At 46.4% G+C, this 13,341-nt stretch overlaps 1 protein-coding gene across 7 annotated transcripts in view; it reads right to left on the bottom strand.

Moving 5' to 3' along the window:
• Window positions 1-13,341, bottom strand: part of LOC147101838 (uncharacterized) — a 75,800-nt gene that overhangs the window by 60,470 nt on the left and 1,989 nt on the right. For 2 of the 7 annotated variants that reach the window (XM_085965983.1, XM_085965985.1), the window contains exon 1: window positions 1,257-1,375. The exons of the other annotated variants lie outside the window; for them this stretch is intronic. The gene's annotated coding sequence lies outside the window, so the exon portion shown is untranslated. Of the gene's footprint in view, window positions 1-1,256; window positions 1,376-13,341 lie in introns of those variants that run through there. 7 annotated transcript variants of the gene reach the window in all.

Raw genomic sequence — 13,341 nt, 5'->3', positions numbered from 1 at the left:
TGTCGTTGCTAGTGGCAGGCGGTAAGACGGGGGCGCCATTCAATATCCGGTCCGGGATGCTACCGGGGTGTTGCAGACTCGACTGACGTCATGATCTGCCAGCGCAGGAGATCGTGACGGTAGTGTTTAGCGCCGCCACAAAATGTCTCGTTAATTTTGTAAGCGGCACAAACATCGCCGCACACGGGCACTAGTTGCTTTGTGCCCCATTAGCACCCTCTTAAGGCGCTAACAGACGGGAGGCGCAAACCAACTGAATTTTCCCCCCTATGACTCATCCAGAAATTCCAGGAATGCTGGCGTGGGAAACAGAAAATATCACCCTGGTGTAGTAGGAGAGTGCTCCCCTGAGGACTAGGCTGAGGCACATTGTTGTAGTAGGGAAAATACTCCACGTCTCACTGTGTTGCTGCCAATGTGGGTGAGTTTGATGTCGACACTAGTGGGGTAATTTACGGAACTCACACTCCGGCCAGGAAACATGCCCACCGGCTGCATGTACCAGCAATTTGCAGATGAACCTTGGGCACCCAAAACTGAAAGGGAGTCCAATCCCTCGCGCTGACATCCCTCACTGTGATGAGTGCAAAAATTCACACCTTAAAATCAGAAATAATGTTGTTGCTTAGCAGAGCTCAAGATAAACAGGATCAAAGAGAAATGTTGACTATATGCTGGCATTGTTGTTTTATTTCGCTTTACATGTTGTTTTGCTGTCAACTATTTCTTTGAGGCAATATGAGTAATGTAGCTACATGTATTGGCCCAGAAATTCGTGTCGGGGGCTTCCCGCGGGTGCAAGCCCCCGACCTACACTTACCTAGCGCGCCGGCAGTTGAGGCCTGGGCCTGCGTGGATTTCCTGTCTGTGGCCCGGTCCAGCTCCCGGCGCGCTGTGCTTGCGTGATCCAGCGGCGTACTTAGTGCGATGCGTCGGCTGGGATCATGTGAGCACTGGGCAACCAATCGGAGGAGGGAAAAGCCCATTCATGAGATTGACAGAAAGACCTGTCAAACTAATGAAAACTCCGGCCCCCAAAACAGTACTTAACCTTCAAATAAATATTTTTAAAAATCACACTTTTTAAATAAACTATAAATAACATTAAATAACTATTTTAAACAATAATTTAAATTTTTGAAAAAAATAATTTTATAAAAAAATGGGGCTAAAAATACACTTACCTTACTCTAAAGTATTTAAACATAATAAACCTGTGGAAAAAATTTACTAATTTTAATTAATTGACCACTTACCTTTTAAAATGAAGTCCTTACGCCTGGTTTTTAAATGTGTAAAATGTAGAGGCCTTCACGCACGGAAAAACCTGTAAAAAAAAAGGAAGTTCAACGTGCACGCGCAGACTCCCGCGCGCACGCGTCGACCTCTGAACCCCTTCGTTCAGAGGATCGGGAATGCCGGTTTCCCGCGCATGCGTAGTGCATGCAAGAAACCGGCACTTCCATCGGTTCCACGCGTGAGTACTCCGTGCTTACTCACGCGTTGGAACCCGAATTTCTGGGCCAATACTTCCGTAACTAGGTGGTGTATTACAGCACAGGGTACAGGCAGGCTATTGAATTGTTGGGGTGGAGACATGAAGCAACTTGTTACCCAATCAGCATCATCCGCAATACAAAGCAGAAATGAAGGTATTTTCTAAAGAATAGCACAGATGGGACTGGTATAATAATAATATAGGCAATAAAAGTTCTATCAACATTTATAGAGGCCCAAGTTTAATGGGTCCTTCCCCTAGTACATGCTAATAAACTTTATCTGAACAATTGATTGGTAATCACTAGAACGTGATACTGTAATTGCATAGATGCTAAGCACGCAGATAAACCAGGTAGGGAGCATACAAGATTAAATAACTCTAAAAAAAATTAGATGAGAGACCTTTAAATTGTTTTTATGTAAATGCAAGGAGTGTTAGAAACAAATTGTTAGAACTGCAATCCTACGTTGTGTTAGAGAAATTAGACATAAGGGACGGACTTTTCTGTGGTGGTAGTGGGCGCAATCGGTGGCGGGTCGGGTGGGAAAGTTGTTATTTTTGACAGCGAGTTGGGAACCTGCTGTTACCTCGCTCCCATGCGCCTTTCCCCCGGCGCATCTGTCATCAGGGAGCCGATCCGACCGGCAGCGGCTGGGAACCCAATTGAGATGATTATCAGGTGGCTTACAGGCACTTGAGATCATTTTTTCACTTACTTTTTAAATTTTCCTGTATGGCCACGGGATTCACGCAACTCGGGAAGCACGTCTGTCAACCTGAGGCCGGAGTTCCTTGGCCATTGCAGTTCCACCATTAAATAGGATATTTGATCAGCCATCGTTTGCAGGTGGCAGGACTTTGTTGTCTCAGGTCCGGGGGAACTTTTAGAAGGCATAACCACAGCTGTGGAAGTTTGGAGCCTGACACCCATCTCCAGTGTGACCTTCTGGGAAACCCTCTTGCCACCTTCACTGAGCGCTTCCTCAACTGAGGCATATACCAAGTAATCCTAAGCCCTCAATGTGGAAGTCCCATTCGTGAAATGACACATGCCACAACTACAGCAGTAGCCATCAGATTTTTTATTTACAGTGATCATCTGATGGCTTTTTAACATAAAACATCAAATTTCACCCAAGTGACTACCCTTGTGACTATTTGTGCAGTATCTTTCTCTTACATGTGCTCCTACATGGTGCTTCCCCTGTAGCTTCAGCAGATGTGGAGGCCCCTTGCTTACTTTCTTGCTGCTCCTGTCTTGACACCTTTGGCGGGCGTCCTCTGGGGTTGCGAACCTGTGAGGGCTCGTCAACAGTCTGCTGCTCCTGCGGCTGTGCAGGGGTTGAGACGTTGATCTCAGATGGGTGTGGACTCTGGTGGGGCTCTGACCGAGGGCTCTGCAGTGGCATGGAAGTGTGAGTGCTTGGAGAGGAGCCCCCACTTCCTTGATGTCTGCCACCAACTTCCCTCTCATGGGTCAGCTCCCCCTCAGCGCTTGCAAGTGGCTTGAGAGCACCTTGCTGCACATCAGGGGGGCCATGGGGACCTGTATCTGCATTGGCAGTCCTATTCAGAAGGACTTCCATGAAGGTCTGGTTTCTCTGTTCAATAGATGACCATCGCTCCTCCAGAGATGTCATTCTATTCAGAACACTCACCATGTTTTCTGCACTCTGGCGACTTATCACCTCCATGGAGGTTGCCATCCTTTCCATGGTGATGCGTTCATGCGCCAATGGCTCCACAAAGGCTCTGCTCATGTTCGCAATGGACTCCTCCATTCGCTCCACACTCACAGCGACGCTGGAGACAAAACCTGCCAGAGACTCCTGCATCTGTTCTTATTGTTCCAGCACCGCTGATCTTATGGATGGACCCAGAGGCAGAGGGTCGACATGTAGCTGAGCTGAGCTGGCAGAGTCCTGCGCCTTCCGACTAGGACTCTCCACTGCTGTCCCTGTCTCCACAATCTGCTGATGCTCACTTGTGAGCTGTGATACACCAGGTGACAACACTACTCTATGTCCCGAAGGTCCCACCGAGGTGTGAGTGTCTGCACTGGTGCTGGGTGCGCTGAATTCTGCTGACGCTGCGCCCTCAGAGGTTGCAGCTTCCTTTGAGGAGTCTGGATGCTCAGGCTCTTCCTCCTGGCTAGTGGGGACGGGTGCTTGCGATGGTCCTGTGGGGAGTAAAGGAAAGAGTCAGAGATGTGATGCCAAGGTTACATGCACATTGCATATTGCAGATGATCATAAGTCCATCTGTTAGAGCTTCACAATCATTATCAGCGACTCATGCAATGTCAATGAGAGAGATGGAAAACTATTCTGTCACCAGCTTGCTGTGATGCACCCGTCTGTCCATCCCCCACTTGCACATCGTCCTCCACTCCCACGATCTCCAGGACTGCACCCTCCCAGAGGGTGAGGTGGGATACTGAGGGTAGCCCTCCTCCATCCTGTCTCGCTCTCTCTTATTGTGAGCTCTCATTTCCTGCAATGAAGGAGACAAGTGGAGGTTGAGTGAGAAAGAAGGAGTGAGTGTAGAGAATCCATAGCACAGATGCTTAGAAGGAGACAAAGATGGAGTGAGGTGGAAAGACCAAGGGCCCTCCCTGTGTGTTGTCAGTTGTTTTCATAGCATCACAGTGATAGGGAGTGTGAGGGCTGCATAGTTGAATAGTTAGGTGAATGTGACCATAGATAGAGAGGGAATGGGTAAGGGTGCATGGATGTCAGTGTCAAGTGGGATGTGGAGGAAGAGATTGCTAAAGCTGAGTGCTGCTGAGGAGAGACAATGGGGATCAGATTGAGGGTGATGGGAAAGTCATACTCACTTTTCCAGTGCGCAGAAGATCATGAAACATCTTCCTGCACTGAAGCCAGGTTCTGCGGGTTACTGACAAAGAGTTGACCTCCTCTGCCACCTGGATCCACACAGCCTTGGTTTGCTGGGGAGGCTTCTTCCTCCCTGAAGAAGGGAAGAGCACTTCTTTATGTGCTCTTGCTCCCTCCACTAATGCCTGCAGGGTACCGTCATCGAAGCGGGGTACAGATTTAGGTCTCTGGCTGGCCATTCTTCCTGCAGGTGCCTCTCACTGCAAAGGCCAAAAAGTTGGCAGTCTGCAGATGAAGCAAGGCTTGTTGCAGACCTTAAATGCAGCAGCAATGATGACGTCATTGGAGGCAACTTTCAGACTGGAAAAACTCATTGGCCATGGGTTCCCACATGTTGGAACTGAATTGGCCAATTAAGTTAAAATCGCATCATTTTCCCACATCGATTTAGAATCATGTGGCTAACATGAAATGCAGATTAGGCAACCCCAGCCTGCCCCAGTATCAAAATCCAGCCCTATAGGTTGAGAGGGGACGTGAAGATGAAAATAAGATTGGCAAAGAAAGAATGAGAGTAGAATGGCGGTTAACATAAAAGGGAACCCAAAAATCTTCTACCGGCATGTAAACAGTAAGCGGGTAGTAAGAGGCGAGATGGGGCCTATTGGGGACAAAGAAGGTGATATATGCTTAGAGGCGCAGGGCAAGGCTAGAACACTCAATGAGTACTTTGTATCGGTGTTTACTAAGGAGGCAGATGCTAACAAAAGTGTGAGGTGATGCATTTTGGCAGAAGGAGCAGGGAGAGGCAATATACACTTAATGGCACAGTTTTAAAGAATGTGCAGGGACAGAGGGACATGGGAGTTAATGTGCATAGGCTCCAGAAGGTGGCGGGACATATTGAGAGAGTGGTTAGCAAAGCATATGGGATCTTGGGCTTCATAAACAGAGGTATTGAGTACAAAAGTAGAGAAGTTATGCTGAACCTTTATAAAGTGCTGGTTAGGCCACAACTGGAGTATTACGTCCAGTTCTGATCACCAGACATTAGAAAGGATGTGAAGGCCCTTGAGAGGGTGCAGAGGAGATTTACCAGAATGATTCTGGGGATGGGGGATCTTAGCTACAAGGACAGATTGGAGAAGCTGAATTTGTTTTCATTAGAGCAGAGGAGGCTGAGGGGTGATTTGATAGAGGTGTACAAGATTATGATGGGTTTGGATAGGCCAGACAGGGAAAGGTTGTTTCTACTATTTGATGGTACAAGGACTAGGGGACACAGATTTAAGGTTTTGGGCAAGAGATACAGGGGGGACGTGAGGAAAAACTTTTTTATGTAGCAGGTGGTGAGGACCTGGAATTCGCTGCCGACGGAAGTAGTAGAAGTGGAGACACTCAGGCCTGGAAATTCACTATAGCCCTGTTTGGGGCGCCAGCCTCGCCAGGGTGCCCCGGAAGCAGTCGCGTCCGCCCGCTGGAAATTCAGTTGGCACGCCCCAGAGGGAAGCGCTGCGCTACTGGAGGCGCCCCGCATCCCTCTTGGGGTGCTCCAACTGAATATCACTGCGCAACGTGCCGCAGCACCACACGCTGCGGCACGGTGTGCTGCAATACTGCAGGCCTTCCTCCCCTTCTTAAAGGGGAGGGGCCTTGTGCAGCGCGATCGAGGATCACGAGTGCCGGCAAAAGAGCCCGGCACCGAGGAGAACTGCCGGGCTCTTGGAATGCAGTCGGCACTCCGCGGGGTGGTGGGGGGGGGGGGCTCAGGAGGCCGGGGACGGCAGCGCGGAGAGGTGCTGGCAGGCGGCCAGCAACAAAAATGGCCGCCCCACACCTCTCCTTTAATTAGCGCCTCTACCACCGCAGGTATGCCCCCCGTCATAGCGTCCAGCGTTAAAGCAGAGGGCACATCTAAATATAGCGATCGGGGCATTAGCGGGGCGCTGCGCACGCCGATGACGTCATCGGTAGCGGCGCAGCGCTAACGGCTAGTGCCGCCATTAGCATCCCACTGAATGTAGCGGGAGGCGTGGCCAGTGGCTTCCGACCCACTTAGCGCCCTCTTAAGGCTCTAACGGGTGGCGCAGCCCACTGAATTTCTAGGCCTCAATGTTTTCAAGGGGTGACTGGATAAGCACTTGAGGGAAATAAACTTGCAGGGCTACGGGGATAGAGCGGGGAAATGAGACTGACTGGATTGCTCTACAGAGAGCTGACATGGACTCGATGGGCCGAATGACCTCCTTCTGTGCCTGTTATGACTCTATGGCCCCGATTTTCGGCTTGTGTGGGAAATGGTCGGGTTCCCCCGAATGTGGGGTTTCTGACACACATAAAAAAGTGTCAGCCAGCTCCACGCAATTTTCCCTCAAGTGGCCAATTAATTCCCAGTATGTGGGAAGCCTTGCTAATTGTCCAATTCGAGTCAGAAATCCCCACAGTATGATGTCATCATTCGTGGTGCTTTCAAAGTGTCCAGCAAGCTTCTCCACCTCTGCAGGCTTCTCAACCATTCTTGCACAATAGCAGAGGAGCCTGCACCAGCTGTTGCCAGCAGCAGAGGCCGAGCTGTGGCCAAATTCAACGAGGCTTCACTGCAGGCATTATTGGATGGGGTTAGGGCCCACAGGGAGGTCCTCTTCCCTAGGTCAGGGAGGAAGAGGCCTCCCACTGAGACCAATGCTGCATGGATGCAGGTGTCAGCAGATGCCAACTCGCTGGGAGTCACCAGAAGATCCTTGGCATTACATCTCTAACTCCTTCCTTAACTCCCCCACAGTACCATCCAGAGCCCCCGTCCTCACTGTGGAGGAGGAAGAGGCTGTGCAACCAGACTTCTCAGAGGAAGCTCCAACCTCTGAGGGTGCAGCGTCAGCAGAAGTAAGCGCACCCAGCACCAGCGCAGCCACTCACACCTCGGGGGGACCTTCGGGACATAGAGTAGTGTTGTCACCTGGTGTTTCAAAGCTCACAAGTGAGCCTCAGCAGATTCTGGAGACAGGGACAGCAGTGGAGAGTCCTCGTCAGAAGGCGCAAGAATCTGCCAGCTCAGCTCAGCTGCGCTGCATGTCGACCCTCTGCCTCTGGGTCCATCCACAAGAGAAGAGGTGATGGATCTCCATGCACAGATGCAGGAGTCTCTGGCAGGTTTTGTCTCCAGGGTCACTGCAAGTGTGGAGCGAATGGAGGAGTCCATAGCAACCATGAGCAGAGCCTTTGTGGAGTCATTGGCGCATGAACGCATCACCATGGAAAGGATGGCAACCTCCATAGAGGAGATAACTCACCAGGGTATGGAAAACATGGTGAGTGCTCATAAGAGAATGACATCTCTTGAGGAGCGTTGGCCATCTGTTGAACAGAGAAACCAGACCTTCATGGAAGTCCTTCTGAGTAGGACTGCCAGTGCAGAAACGGGTCCCCATGGCCCCCCAAAGTGCAGCAAGGTGCTCTCAAGCCACTTCCAAGCGCTGGCCCCTTCTGGCCTGTGCAGCTTCAGGTGAGTGAGCAGCAGCCTGGTGCCCCTGGTGCTCATCCTGCTGTTCCTGGTTCTGCGGCTGCTGCCTCTGCTGCTGGAGATCCTCTAATGGCAAGAAGGGAAGGAAAAAAAGGCGTCCCATGCTTCTCGTAGATGCCTCCGCTGAGGAAGCGCTGAGTGAGGGTGGCGAGAGCGGCTTCCCAGGAGATCGCATTGAAGAAGTGTGTGAGGCTCCAACCTTCCACAGCTGTGCCTAAGCCTTGAAGAAGTAGCCCCAAACCTGCAACAACAAGGTCCTTCAACATATAAATGCTGTCCCTTTAAATCGCAGCTTCTCCGATTGACCTGCAGCTGACAGCAAGCAAGCCAGCAAGCTTCACGCCAGGTCTCATCAGCGGGGTTCCCCGCAAGCGTGTTTTGCATGGGGAACCCCTGAAAGTCACAAGGGCAGTCTAAAATCGGCTTAAACAAGGTGATAATTGATGATTAGGGTCCCGACAACCATCCCGCCAGCGGCGGCCGGGACTGAAGTGGATGGCGGAGAAACGGCGGTCCGAAAGTCGAACGGGGCCTCAGTATTGACTATCCCCCCCAATTTGGTGTCATCAAATTTAGAAATTGTTTTTTTGCTTCCAAAGTTTAAATCGTTAATGTAAATTGTGAACAACAGTGGTCCCAGCACTGATCCTTGTGCAACATCACTACCCACCTTCTGCCATTGTGAATAGCTACCCTTTACCCCTAATCTCTGCTTTCTGTCTTGAAGCTAGCTAGCTATCCATTCTGCTACTTGTCCCCTGACTCTGCATTCTCTGACCTTGTTCATCAGTCTATTATGGGGTATCTTATTGAAGTCCTTTTGAAAATCTAGATAAATTACACCTACTGTATTACCATTGTCTACGCTTTCTGTTACCTCTTCAAAAAATTAAATGAGTTTGGACAAGCAAGACTTTCCCTTTTGAAATCTATGCTGACTATTCCTTATTATATTTTTGGTTTCTAGATGTTCTTCTATTTTATCCTTTAGTAGGGATTCCATTATTTTTCCTACCACCGATGTTAATTCCCTGGACATGTTCTATCCCCCTTCTTGAATATAGGTATTACGTTAGCTATCCACCAGTCTTCTGGCACTACACCTTTTTCTAACGAACTATTAAATATGCTTAGTAATGCCTCTGCTATCTCTTCCCTCATCCGGACCAGGGGTTTATCCTCTTTAAGCTTGATTAGTTTATTTAATATATCCCCTCTTTTTATTTTAAATATACTTATCTCATTACTCAGCTCATCATCCAATGTCATGTCCACCTGTTCTATCTCCCTGGTAAATACTGAAGCAAAATAATTATTTAATATTTCTGTCATTTCTCTATCGTTACCTGTGGTATTATCCTGTCTCTTCCTTAATGGCACTATTCCCATCCCAACCTTCCTTTTTTATTCATGTGCCTGTAAAATATTTTACTATTTTGTTTTATGTTCCTTGATAATTTAATTTCATAGTTCCTCTTTGCCTTCCTAATTGTTTTTCTTTTACTTCTCTCCTAATCTCTTTGTATTCTCTCTTATCATGCACTCCCCTGCTGTCCATATACTTAATTTATGCCTCTTTCCTTACCCTCAATTGTTCCCTTATGGCTTTATTCATCCATGAAGTCTCATTAGTGTTTAGTTTGTTCTTTCCTGTTAGCGGAATATATTGTTCCTGCACTCTGTTGAGCACCGTTTTAAATGTTTCCCATTGCTGTTCTACATCATTGTTTGCCAATATTGTTGCCCATTTTATTTTCCCAAGTTCTTTTCTCAGCCCCTCAATATCAGCTTTTCTCCAATCTAGTAACCTGGTTTTCATCATATTTACGTCTTTCTCAATAATCATCTTAAAGCGTATTATATTATAATCACTATTGCCTAGATGTTCCCCTACTTTTACTTTTCTTATCTGCTATGGTTCATTCCCCATTACTAGATCCAATAGCGAATCCTCCCTTGTTGGGCTTTTTACATATTGGGTTAGAAAGGAGTCCTGTGCACATTGTTGGTATGTTCGTATGCTTTCTTGGAAAAAAAAGAGTAGCTTGAGTGTCACTGAGTAAGCGGATCAGCGCTTGGCTATGGAATGAATTATGAATATGGATTATTTTCATTCACTTTTCTCTGGAACGTTTTTAACAAATTAATATTGTAAAGATATTGTTGGATATCCTTTAACATTATTAGATTTTCTCAGTCTAGAAAGATCTCTGTTTTCAATTATTTTCTAGTCTTTAAAAAACTATTATTGGATATGATTTGCCTCTCACTGTCAAGATGACAATTCTCATTGTCAGCAGCATATCGTGGTATCCTGGGTACAGTAACAAGATCAGAAGGAATTTGGTGAAAGAAAAGAGAAAGAAAGAAATCGCATTTAAATAGCATCTTTAATGAGCTCGGGACATCCTAAAGTGCCACCAGTAATGTACTTTTTGGAATGCAGTCAGTGTTGTAATGTAGGGAATCATGGCAACTGATTTATAAATTATCTGAACAAGAAGATTCATGTTCTGCTGTTAGAGGTGAAATTCTTTGACTGGCATAAGACAAACAGAAACAAAATGATTTGCCAAGAATATTTTCATTTTGTTACCTTTGGGTTGAAAGTCTGCTGTGCAATATTTGTAACACATGAGAACAGAATTCCTGCATTTAATATGGTAACAAAGTTGTTAACCAGGAGTTTCAACCCATATTTTATTTATATATACCTAGCCCTTATCTGTCACACTCCAGATATCATACAATTTTTTTCAAGATGCAGAACAGCCTTAAAAAATGCAGAAAGGAAGACAGCTGGAGCCTCAAACTGCAAAGTTCCCATACCAAGCAACAATTCAACTCTGACTGACCTAGCATTGTGTTTATGTAAACATAATGGGCCAGAATTTCCTGGATCAGACTTGCACTGGAATTTTGTCAAAACCTTCACCTGTTTTTATGCTGATCTTGCCAGCGGTAACGTACACCAAAATTTCTCCATAAACCTATTGGCATCAGAATGTAAAAACTGGCGTAAAACAAGCGGAAATCAGAATAAACTATCGGAGCCCAAGGAAAGCGCGGAACATAGCCATCGTCCTTCTTTAAGACCCTCTTTATCTTATTGGTGCTATGAAAATTAAAGTTTGAAGTCATCAAACCATCCTTTATGCACATTAAGAACAATAACAACAATTTGCACTGATATAGCACCTTTAATGTAGTAAAACGTCCCAAGGCACTTCACAGGAGCATTATCAGACAAAATTTAACACCAAGTCAAAGAAGAAGATAGATGATCAAATTCTTGGTCAAAGAGGAAGGTTTTAAGCAATGCCTTAAAAAGGCATTCACACCTTTGATTGCTGTGATTATCTCTCTGCCGAGGTGTGATAAATGGCAGTTAGAAAGATTACCTGTAAGCATCTGGCATTATTCTCTGACTATATAAGCTGTGTCTTTATGCATCTCTCCACTTCACCTGACGAAGGAGCAGCACTCCGAAAGCTTGTGATTTCAAATAAAACTGTTGGACTATAACCTGGTGTTGTGTGACTTCTTAAAAAGGAGAGAGAGGTGGAGAGGGGAAGAGGTTTGGAGAGGAATTCCAGAGCTTAGAACATAGACTGCTGAAGTCACAGCTGCTAATGCTGGGGCAAAGGGAGTGGGGAATGCACAAGAGGCAGAGTTGGAGGAATGCAGAGTCCTTGACGGATTGTAGGAGGAAGTTACAGAGATAGGGAGGGGCAAGGTCATGAAGGGATTTGAACACGAGGATGAGAATTTTAAATTTGAGGCATTGCTGGACCGGGAGCTAATGTAGGTCAGGGAGCACAGGGGTGATAAGTGAAAGGGATTTGGGACATGATCACAGCCTATTTAAGAAACTGCCTTTGTGGAAGCTTTTCAATTTTTAACAGACTCTGATGCTATAAAAAAGCATTCAAAGTTCTAGAAAATAAAGTGCAGGCCTCAACAAGGGAAAATAAAATTAAAAGTCACTTAAAAAAAAACCCCATAAAACACCAGAAATTGTGACTTTGGATCTGCTGCACCTAAGATACTGGGTGTAAATTTACCCCTATTCAGAACTGGAGTAAATTCAGGAAACTCATGTGCTCCGGTTGTTTGAATGGGGGCGGAGCTATCTTAATGAGCTAAGTGCAGTTTCAGCGGGCGTGGCGCCGATAAACGAGGAAATTCACGAGTAGCCAAGTTTCAGTGTACTCTTTTTGTGTGGGTGCTTAACCAAAATGACTGTAACTAATAAAACTTTAAATAAACCTTAACATCTTAAATTAAAATTTCATTGGCCAGGGTGATGATGCACTCCAGTCCCCGCGGCGCCCACCGGTCGCAGAAGGCATCAAGCGTGCCGGCGAACACCACGTGCTCCATCTCCAGGGCCACCCGGGCGCAAAGTTTCAGTGTAAGACCACCATAAATCCGTTATGCCCGAATTTCCTTGGAAAAAGGAAGGCGCATCTCCACTCTTGTACCGCAGTTGCGCCAAAACTTTCCAGGAAATTCCGGGACCAATTGAACGTCATGGTCTGAAAAGAATGGAGCTCCAACTGGATAGCAGAGTTATTGTGCATACACAGTACAGCACAGCTGTTCTTTCTAAGCAGCATAGTGATAGGCAGTCAGTGGGAGAAGCTTACCGTGTACATTTTCCAATACACTTTGATTTTCTTTCTAACTGCTAATCATCCATATAATCTGATGCAGCATACCGGAAGGAACTTCCATTTTGCATGCACTGCCAGTACTGAGGGTTTTTACATGACTTGGCAACTGATCCTTTTAAACAGAGTCCCAGCCATACCTGCAGGCTACTTCGCTTTCAGCATGCACTACCCTGAGCTTCTAAAAGCCGAGAGTCTCAGCTGCGTGTCAGTTTCCGATCCATCTTACGGAAATGTTTACAATTTAGCTGAGCTTCCCGGAGATCATGATGTGAGATTTAAGTACACTTAAAGTTGATCAATAGAGCATCCACAATATAATGAGACAAGTGATGAAATGCAATGGTACATTCCTATTTCTTACCTCTACAATCGGAATATTGGGCCTAACATTTCTCTTTTCACTAAAAACTGGAGAAAAGCAATTTTTGTCTCCAATGTTAATAAAATAATATGATAATGGGAGTGCATAGCTTTCCCATGGGTGACATGTGAGACTGAGATTACATTTAGAGCAACGGGAATGCAGGTGCAAATCACAATGTGATGTTTCTCAAGCAGCTAACAAGCCAATTAGCCACCAGAAATGTTGAAAAGTTTAACAATCCAACTGCAGAATGTGAAATAGTCGGAGAGAATGTCTGAACATTAATAGAGATAAGGTTGATTCATCCACGAGGCCCTGCAAATGCTGTAAGCAAAATAATGGAGTAAGATGAACACATTTTGGAGAGGACACACACCACCCCCATGTGGCAATATTTCACACAGAAGGTCAAGGTTGTTTCTGCCTATTACGAGGACCTAATA

Source organism: Somniosus microcephalus, chromosome 23, assembly GCF_052327205.1.
Source record: "Somniosus microcephalus isolate GS21.2 chromosome 23, FLI_Smic_1.0, whole genome shotgun sequence".
NCBI classification, from domain to species: Eukaryota; Metazoa; Chordata; class Chondrichthyes; order Squaliformes; family Somniosidae; genus Somniosus; species Somniosus microcephalus.
Note: the sequence above shows the minus strand (reverse complement) of the source record. Positions and strands in the feature narration are given on the sequence as shown.